General features: G+C 34.4%; 1 pseudogene; it reads left to right on the plus strand.

The window, feature by feature from the left end:
* The first annotated feature begins 2,177 nt into the window (after positions 1-2,177).
* LOC123816312 lies at positions 2,178-2,577 on the plus strand (annotated as a pseudogene).
* Positions 2,578-9,577: the final 7,000 nt, after the last annotated feature.

Consider the following 9,577-nt stretch of genomic DNA (forward strand, 5'->3'; position numbering starts at 1 on the left):
TCCCTCTCTAAAAATAAATAAATAAAACATCTTTAAAAAAATAGTCTATTCAATAAAAGGTGTTTAGAAAATTGGATAGACACATGCAAAAAAATGAAACTGGTCTACCTTTTTACAACATACAAAAGAAAAAATTCAAAATGAATTAAAAACTTAAAGGTAACAGTCAAAGAGAATAAAATGTCCTAGAAGAAAGTATAGGCAGTATAATTGCAAACATTTCTCATAGCAATATTTTTTTCTGATACATCTCCTCAGGCAAGGGAAGCAATGAAATCAATAACAAAAATAAACAAATGGGAGTACATCAAAATAAAAAATGTTTCCACAGTAAAAGGAAATTTTCAACAAAATGAAAAAAACAACCCAGTGAATAAAAAACCGTATTTGCCAATGATACACCTGATATGAGGTTAATATCCAAAATTTATAAATAACTCAAACAACTCAACACCAAACAAACAATCCAAATAAAAAAATGGGTAAAGGACTTAAATAGACACCTCTTCAAAGATGACATATGGATTGCCAGTGGGCATAAGAAAAACTGCTGAACATCACTAATCATCAGACAGATGCAAATTAAAAGTGCAATGAGATATTACCTCACACCTTTTAGAATGTCTATCATCAATAAATTAACAACAAGTGTTTATGAGGATATGAAAAAAGGGAAGTCTTGTGCACTGTTGGTGGGAGTGCAGATTAGTGCAGTCTCTGTGGAAAACAGTACTGAGTTTCTTCAAAAAATTAAAAATGAGCTCTGTCTAGTGTGGCTCAGTGGGTTGTGAATTGTCCTCACGAAGCAGAAGGTCATCAGCTTGATTCCCAGTCAGGGCACATACCTGGGTTTTAGGTTTGGTCCCTAGTCAGGACACGTAAGAGAGTTTCTCACATCAATGTTTCTTTTCTTTTCTTCCCTTCTCCTCCCCTCTCTCTAAAAATAAATAAAGAAAGAAATATTTTTTATGGATTAAAAATGAAACTGCCTTATGACCCATTGATTCCACTTTGAGGAACATAACTGAAGAAACCAAAAACCCTAATTTGAAAAAATGTATGTACCTCTATGTTAATTGCAGCATTATTTACAATAGCCAAGATTTGGAAGCAGCCCCAGTGTCCATCAGTAGATGATGAGTGGATAAAAAGCTGTGGTACATTTGCACAATGGAATACTACTCAGGCATAAGAAAGAAGGAAATCTTACCTTGTGCCACAGCATGGATAGACCTGGAGAGCCTTATGCTAAGTGAAATAAGTCAGTTAGAGAAAGACAAGTACCATATGATTTTACTTATATGTGGAATGTAATAAACAAAATAAACTAAGAAACAAATAGAAACAGACTGACAGCTGTCAGATGGGATGGGTTTGGGGGCTTGGTAAAAACAGTAAAGGAATTAAGTGGGGGAGAAAAAACCTATTGTCACAGACAACAGCATAGTGATTACAAGAGGGAAAGGAGGGTGTGGAGCGGAGGAATAGAGTAAAAGGGTGTAAATGGTTACAGAAAGATAGTTGACTTTGGATGGTGAACACACAAAATAATATACAGATGATGTGTAATAGAACTATATACTTGAAACCTATATAATTTTATTAACCAATGTCACCCCCATAAATTCAGTTAAAATAAATATTTTTTAAAAAACAAAGAAAAATCAAGCTCATAAATACAGAACATAGAATGGTGGTTGCCAGATTTGAGGGGTGGGATTTGGGCAAAATGAGTAAAGGGGTCAAAAGATACAATACCTAACATCTCATAGGCTTGTTATAGGAATCCAACACAATAGGTTGGAATCCCATTCGTAAGCTCTAGTTTGATTTTTTGTTTTCATCATCACCCAAAGACATTTTTTCCCTTTACTTTTCAGAAACAGAGGAAGGGGGAGAGAGAGAGAGAGAAAGAAACATTGATGTGAAAGAGAAACATCTGTCTCTAACCTCATTCATACTTACCTCCAACTGGGGGTCAAACCCACGACCTGGGTATGCACCCTGAAAGGGGATAGAACCCCTGGCCTCTCCATCTACCAGATGATGCTCCAACCAACTGAGCCACACCAGCCAGGGGCTAGTTTGATCTTTTTAGAAAATTATTTAAAATAAACGTTTTACTGGGCAGTGGTGAGCAAGCAAGCATAGAGCTGTTAGGGAGCAGGGGTGGAAAAATGCTTCAATCAAAGAAACTTGTTTCTTCAGGTGCTTCTGGCACCGATTCTGACAGTGAAGTTGACAAAAGTGTTAAGGAGGAAAGAGAAAATTACTCCAGAAAAACCTGTAAAGAAGCAAAAGACTTGAGAAACATCAAGAGCCCTATCATCATCTAAGCAGAGCAGCAGCAGCACAGGTGATAACCTGTTTCAAACTGGGAAAATGTGGTATGTCAGCATTCAGGGCTCTAAAGGAAAATTCTTCATTGATATTAGGGAATATTGGATGGATCTGGAGAGTGAAATGAAACCAGGAAGAAAAGGTATTTCTTTAAATCTCAAGCAATGGAACCAGCTGAAGGAACAGATTTCTGACTTTGATGATGTAGTAAGAAACTGTAAAATCAGAGCCATATAAAACTTGTACTACTCTAGTTGTTTTAACATCTTTTTACATTATCTTTTGTTTTCTTAATGTTGTTTTCCAAGCTATTGTATATTTGGATTGCAGAGCAATTTGTAAGAATACATTTTTAATATGCATTATTAAAAATTTCTGAGCAAAGCTGATTGTCAACTTCTTAAGGATTACTTTGTGCCCACCACTTACTGTGAAATAAAATCAAGTAATACTATCTTAACTGTTGTAACCTTCTTTAATCAGAAAAGTTGGTACTGTTTAGGGCCAAAAGTTAACAGTTTATAGACATTTTCATTTCAAATCAGCTTTTACATTCAAATGGATTTGTTTTGTACTGAATTTATAAACTTTTGATTTGTGAATTTCATAGTTGATCTATTTCTTCTAAACAATGTCTAGAAGTTATTATGTTTTTTTATTTCATTTTGGGGGTATTTCTTGAATATATTATAATCTGGAAAGTCAGTGAAACTGTCACAATGTTAGTTACCTCAATAAGGTACTCGTAATTAAAATATTACATGAAAAATATAACTAATTCTACTGTATCAAATATTAGAAGATATAGTTTGATAAGCATGGCTTATTTGAAAACTCTGAACAAGTAAGTTCATTACCTGCATTGTTCTGTATAGTAGTTATTGCTTAGTCTGCAGAGAATAATGACTTAGATGTCTGATTTTAGCACTGACTGGTGTGGCATCTCACACCAGTAGTAGGTTGGGTGCCATCTCACAAGGCGAAGGTCCCTTGTTCAATTCCCATCAGGGCACACGCCTGAGCTGTGGGCCAGGTTGCCACTTGGGGGCATGAAAGAGGCAACAAATCCATATTTCTGATACACATCAATGTTCCTCTCCTTCTCTTCCTCCCTCCTTTTTCCTCTATTTAAAAATAAATAAACAAAATCTTAAAAAAAAACACTAAACATGCTTACCGTAGGATGATGTATACAAAGATATTATTAAATTAGACTAGGGTTTAATAAAATTTATTAAAGCTTAAAAATGTTTTATTAAGGTATACTTGACACATAACATTTGCTTTCAGGCATACAACATAATAATTTGATATTTGTATACATTGTGAAATTTTCACCACAATTAGTCTAATTAGCATTAGCATCCATTATCACAGATAGTAATAAAATTTTTTTCTTGTGATAAGAACTTTTAAAATTTACTCTTAGTAATTTTCAAATATACAATACAATATTGCCTTATTTAGTCACTATGCTGTACATTACATCCCTATGATTTATTTATTTTATAACTGGAAGCTCTGCCTATACAAAAAAGGAGATGGAACTCAGTTTTTTATTACATGGTGTAAGCAGTGGTGGTAGAGGGCCCCTATTATTCTTAAAAGTGATTTAAGAGACATATTAACCAACTGAAATGCATGAACCTAATTTGAATTCTAATTTTGAAAAACAAACCATTAAGAAATATGAGAAAATTGAGGAAATTTGAATGCTCTGAATAGTTGATAATCATAAAGATTTATTGCCAATATTTTAGGTGTGATCATGATATTGTGATTGTGTGTTCATGTGTGTGTGCACATGTGCACACAGTTTAGAGACACAAAAATTTTTTAATCTTGAGTTTCATTAAGTATTTAAAAATTTATATGTTTTACAGAGGACTAGAAACCCTACCTAGTAATGACCTCTTCCTGAATTTGCAACTTAAATACGACCATATACCTCATCGCACACATACCTTGATGACATGGAACTTGGCAGCATACAGTGAGTGCTCTTTATTTTTACTACTTGTAGAAAGCTGGCATTTAAATTTCAAAATTTGCATTACAAAATCCTTAGCATCTGTTTTAAGTATTTCAACAATGCTTGTGAACTCCACTCTTTGTTATGTCTGGGATTTGCTTCAAAATAATATGACATGGAGGAAAGTAAGAAAATAGATGAAAGATTTGACCAAATGTTGGTAACTGTGAAACCTGCTTTGTAAGCACATTGGTGTTCATATACATTTTTCCATATTTTTGACACTTTCCAAAATAAAAAGTTAACATCAAAAACAGCTAAAAATAAACCATTTCCTACAAGATAATTTATTTTGTCCTTTGAAAAAAATTCCTATTTCCTACCTTACCTTCTACTTCCTTCTAAGCAGTAAACACTATTTGTTCTAGCCCAAGTAGATTATTCTTTGTCTCCCAATATGAGATGCAAATTCCAGACTTTGAGTACATGCATTACACTGTTACACTGTTACTGGAACCAATCCTTCTGTTATCACTGTCAAGGTATGGTTCCTAAATTTGGCTCCTTTAATGCTTCCCTTTCTATGATACCACTCCCTCTCTTCTCTGAACATCAATCACACATTAGTATGTGTATCCTGACTTCAACACTGATATTGTTAGTTACCTTTCTGTGTGCATGTGACTTTCCTCCCTATCTAGGTTATAAGTCCCTAACCAAAAACCTTGTCTTGTATTTTTTGGTATACACAGATTTACCACTATGGTCCATAGTCAGTTGTTAATAAGTGTAGTTTAGTTAAGTGGCAGTAATCACTTAGATATTAGAAGTAGAGCTTTGGAAGGAAAAAGGTAATGATCTGAAAGCAAAGTTAAGAAAAAGAAAAGCTACACTGAGGTAATTTGCTGAGAAGAGAGAAAAGTTACTGGGTGACAGTTTTCTGAATACTTTATACTTAGTGTGGAAAGATTTTTGTCTCATGACCTTAGTAGCCATTAATAGATTTCTCCATGGATTCTAAGTAAACTGTCATTTTGTGTACATGCAAAAGACTTTTGCTTTGTGCTTACAGCATTAACATGTCTGCCTGCCTCAAATGTTCAGCTTGCAGAACACACCATCTGGCTGAAATACCCAGAACCACTCACTATAGTGGCCATTACTCGGTTCCTTTATAAACTCTAATTCCTTTTTAAAATACATGTTAAATAAAGGAAAATAAAGATTATTTGAGAAATGGAAAGCCTATTTTTGCCTTACATGATTGGCTAGGTTATTGTCTTTCTTTTCCCCCAATCAATATGCTTTTAAAAAATTTGGTCAATACACATAACATAAAATTTACTGTTTTAATCATTTTTAGCTGAAGAGTTCAGTGGCATTAACTGTATTTGTATTCCATTGTTAGGCAAACATCACCACCATCATCTCCAGAATGTTTTCATCTTGCAAACTGAAACTCTATATTCAATAAAAACTAACTCCCTTTTCCCTACCCAACAATCCCCTGACATCTATCATCTACTTTCTGTCTCTGAATTTGACTTTTCTAAATATCTCATATTAGTAGAGTCATATAGTATTTGTCCTTTTGTGTTTGGTTTATTTCACTTAGCATAATATCTCAAAGATTAAGCCATGTTGTGGTATAAATCAGAATTTCATTCCTTTTTTAGGATGAATAATATTCCATTGTATAAATATACCACATCTTTTTTATCCATTCATCTATCAGTGTCATTTGGGTTCTTACAACCTTTTAATGATTGTGAATAATACTGCTATAAACATTGGTGTACAAATATCTGTTCAAGTTCCTACTTTCAATTCTTTTGGGTATATACCCAGGCAACCCATTATTGGAAGCCATTATTTGCAGTTGTATTTCTTAGATATCCTGAATACTTCCCTTTTCCTTTGACTTATCTTTTAAAGTAATTCTGGAAGATTTCCCTCAATTTCTAGACTTTGGTAATCATCACATAAAAGTAACAGCCTCTAAGTGTCAGAAGATTGTCAGAGTTGATTTGGAAGTAGGAGCCCAGTGGGTATGGATGGGCAGTAAGCCATTGGACCCAGTCCTTCCTGCTACAGCTGGGTATGGTGTAGATTAACAGATGCTTCATTCTACAGGTCTGAGTATTTGGAATGAGTGTTTAGTAAACAGAAATCAGACAGGATGAAAGCAGAACTCAGGAATCTGAGCTTCCTATCAAAAAGAGCTGAATGTGACTGTGATTCATAGGAGCACCAGGAAGTCAGCAGCCTGGATTTGAAGGCTGTGGTGACATACTCTGGAGGTGAAGAATTGCTGTGCCTGTTAGTGAGTAATCACCTCTGCACTGGCTTATATTTATGTTTTTTTCTTAAAAGAAAAGAGAACCTGTAGTACATGCTTACTGTTCAGAGCTAGCATAAGGAATGATTAAATATTAAAGGAAATTCAGGCCTTGAAAACAAAAGGAATCATATAATTCATAAGCATTTATGTGAATCCTCCATTATACTTAATGCACTCAGTTGGAAAAAAAATAGAAGGCAGAAAAAGAATGAAAATTCTCAGTCTAAAATAAAGAACCTAACCCTATGTCTACAAGAACTGGATGAACAACAACAAACAAAGCCCAGAACAAGTAGAAGGATGGAAATAACCAAGATAAGAATATAATTAAATTACATAGAGACTAAAAGAACAATTCAAAGGATCAATAAATCCAGCAGCTGTTTCTTTGAAAAGATAAATAAAATTGACAAGCCTTTAAGCAAACTCATCAACAAAAAGAGAGAGAGGAACCAAATAAATAAAATCAGGAACAAAAGAGGAGAGATTACAACTGATACCACCGATATACAAAGGATTGTAAGAAATTACTAAGAACAACTATATACCAAGAAATGTGAAAACCAGGATGAAATGGAAAAATTTCTAGAAAAATATAATCTTCCAAAATAAATAAAAAAGAAGCAGAAAGCCTGGACAGACCAATAACAGCTGGTGATACTGAAGCAGTAAACAAAAAACTCTGAACACACAAAAGCCCAGGACCAGACAATTTCACAAAACATTTCTGGAAGGGCTAACCCCTATTCTTCTCAGACTATCCCAAAAAATCTAAGAAGAGGGAAGACTCCCAAACTCTTAAGACAAGTTTGATGGATGAGGCCAGTATCATCCTAATCCCATAACCAGAAAAAGATGCAACAAAGAAAGAAAACTATAGGCCAATATTATTAATGAACATAGATGTTAAAATCCTCAACAAAATATTGGCAAACTATATCCAGCAATACATTAAAAGGATCATACACTATGATCAAGTAGGATTCATACCAGGGATGCAAGGATGGTACAATATTCACAAATCAATAAATGTAATACATCACATAAACAAAAGCAAAGTAAAAAATCACATGATCATATCAATAGATGCAGAAAAAGCATTAGTTAAGGTACAGCACACATTTATGATTAAGACACTCAGCAAAGTAGGAGTAGAGGATGCATAACTCAACATAAATAAAGGCCATATATGAGAAATCTACAGCCAACATCATACTCAATGGGCAAAAGCTAAAAGCTTTCCCATTAAGATCAGGAACAAGACAAGGATGTCTGCTTTCACCACTTCTATTCAACATAGTATTGGAAGTCCTAGCCACAGCAATCAGACCAGAAAAAGAAATAAAAGGCATCCAAATTGGAAAGGAGGGAGTAAAACTGTAATTGTTAGCAGATGACATGATAGTGTACATAGAAAATCCTGTAGACTACACCAAAAAAACCCCTCAAACTAATAAGTGAATTTGGCAAAGCAACGGGATTCAAAGTCAATATTCAGAAATTGAAGGCATTTTGTACACCAGCAATGAAATATCAGAAACAGAAATCAGGAAAAAAAATCCTATTTGGTATAGCAACAAGAAAAATAAAGTACCTAGGAATAAACCTAACCAAGGAGTTTTACCTTGTCCTGAGTACAATGACCTGTACTCAGAAAACTACATAACACTGAAGAAAGAAATTAAGGAAGACACAAACAAATGGAAGCATATACCATGTTCATGGATTGGAATAATTAACTTCATCAAAATGTCTATACTACCCAAAGTATTTTATAGATTCAATGCAATCCCTGTTAAAATACCAATGATTTATTTCACAGATATAGAACAAACATTTCAAAAGTTCATATGGAACCTATTTATGGAAGGAAGGTTCCATATGAACCTATTATGACCCCAAAGAGCTGCAGCAATTTTGAGAAAGAAGAACATAGTAGGAGAGATCACAATACCTGATATTAAACTATATTACAAGTCCACAGTAATCAAAACAGTCTGATAGTCACATAAGAACAGACATATAGATCAATGGAACAGAATAGAGAGCCCAGAAATAAACCCATGTCTCTAAGGTCAATTAATATTTGACAAAAGGGGTAGAAGCATAAAATGGAACAAACTGAGCTCTTCAACAAATTGTGTTGGGAGATCTGGACAGCTACATGCAAAAAAAAAAAAAATGAAACCCAACCACCAAATTACACCATACACAAAAATAAACTCAAGGTGGATAAAAGACTTAAATATAAGTCATGATACCATAAAAGTCCTAGAGGAGTACATAAGCAGGAAAATCTCAGATACTCCATACAACAATATTTTTATCAATATGTCCCCTATAGCAGGGGACATAAAGGAAAGAATAAACAAATGGGACTTCATCAAAATAGAAAGTTTTTGCATGGTTAAAGAAAACACTTGCAACATGAAAAGGGAACCGACATGTGGGAAAATATATTTACTAATGATACCTTGGACAAAGGTCTGATCTCCAAAATACAGAGAGAACTTACACAACTCCATTCCAGGAACACAAACAATTTAAAAAATGGGCAAAGGACCTGAACAAATACTTCTCCAAGGAAGACATACAGAGGGCACGTAGACATATGAAAGGATGCCTAGTACCACTAGCTACGAGAGAAATGCAAATTAAAACTACAATGAGATACCACTTCACACTGCTCAGCATGGTCATCATAAATCAACAAACAGTAAGTGCTGACGAGGCTGTGGACGATGGGAACCCTAGTGCACTGTTGGTGGGACTGCAGACTGGTGCAGCAACTGTGGAAAACAGTATGGAATTTCCTCAGAAAACTAAAAGTGGAACTGCCTTTTGACCCTGCAATTCCACATCTGGGATTATACCCTAAGAACCCTGAAACAGCTATCCAAAAGAACCTATGCAACCCAATGTTC

Source organism: Phyllostomus hastatus, unplaced genomic scaffold (assembly GCF_019186645.2).
Source record: "Phyllostomus hastatus isolate PE091 unplaced genomic scaffold, TTU_PhHast_1.1 phas_contig_2, whole genome shotgun sequence".
Classification (NCBI taxonomy): domain Eukaryota; kingdom Metazoa; phylum Chordata; class Mammalia; order Chiroptera; family Phyllostomidae; genus Phyllostomus; species Phyllostomus hastatus.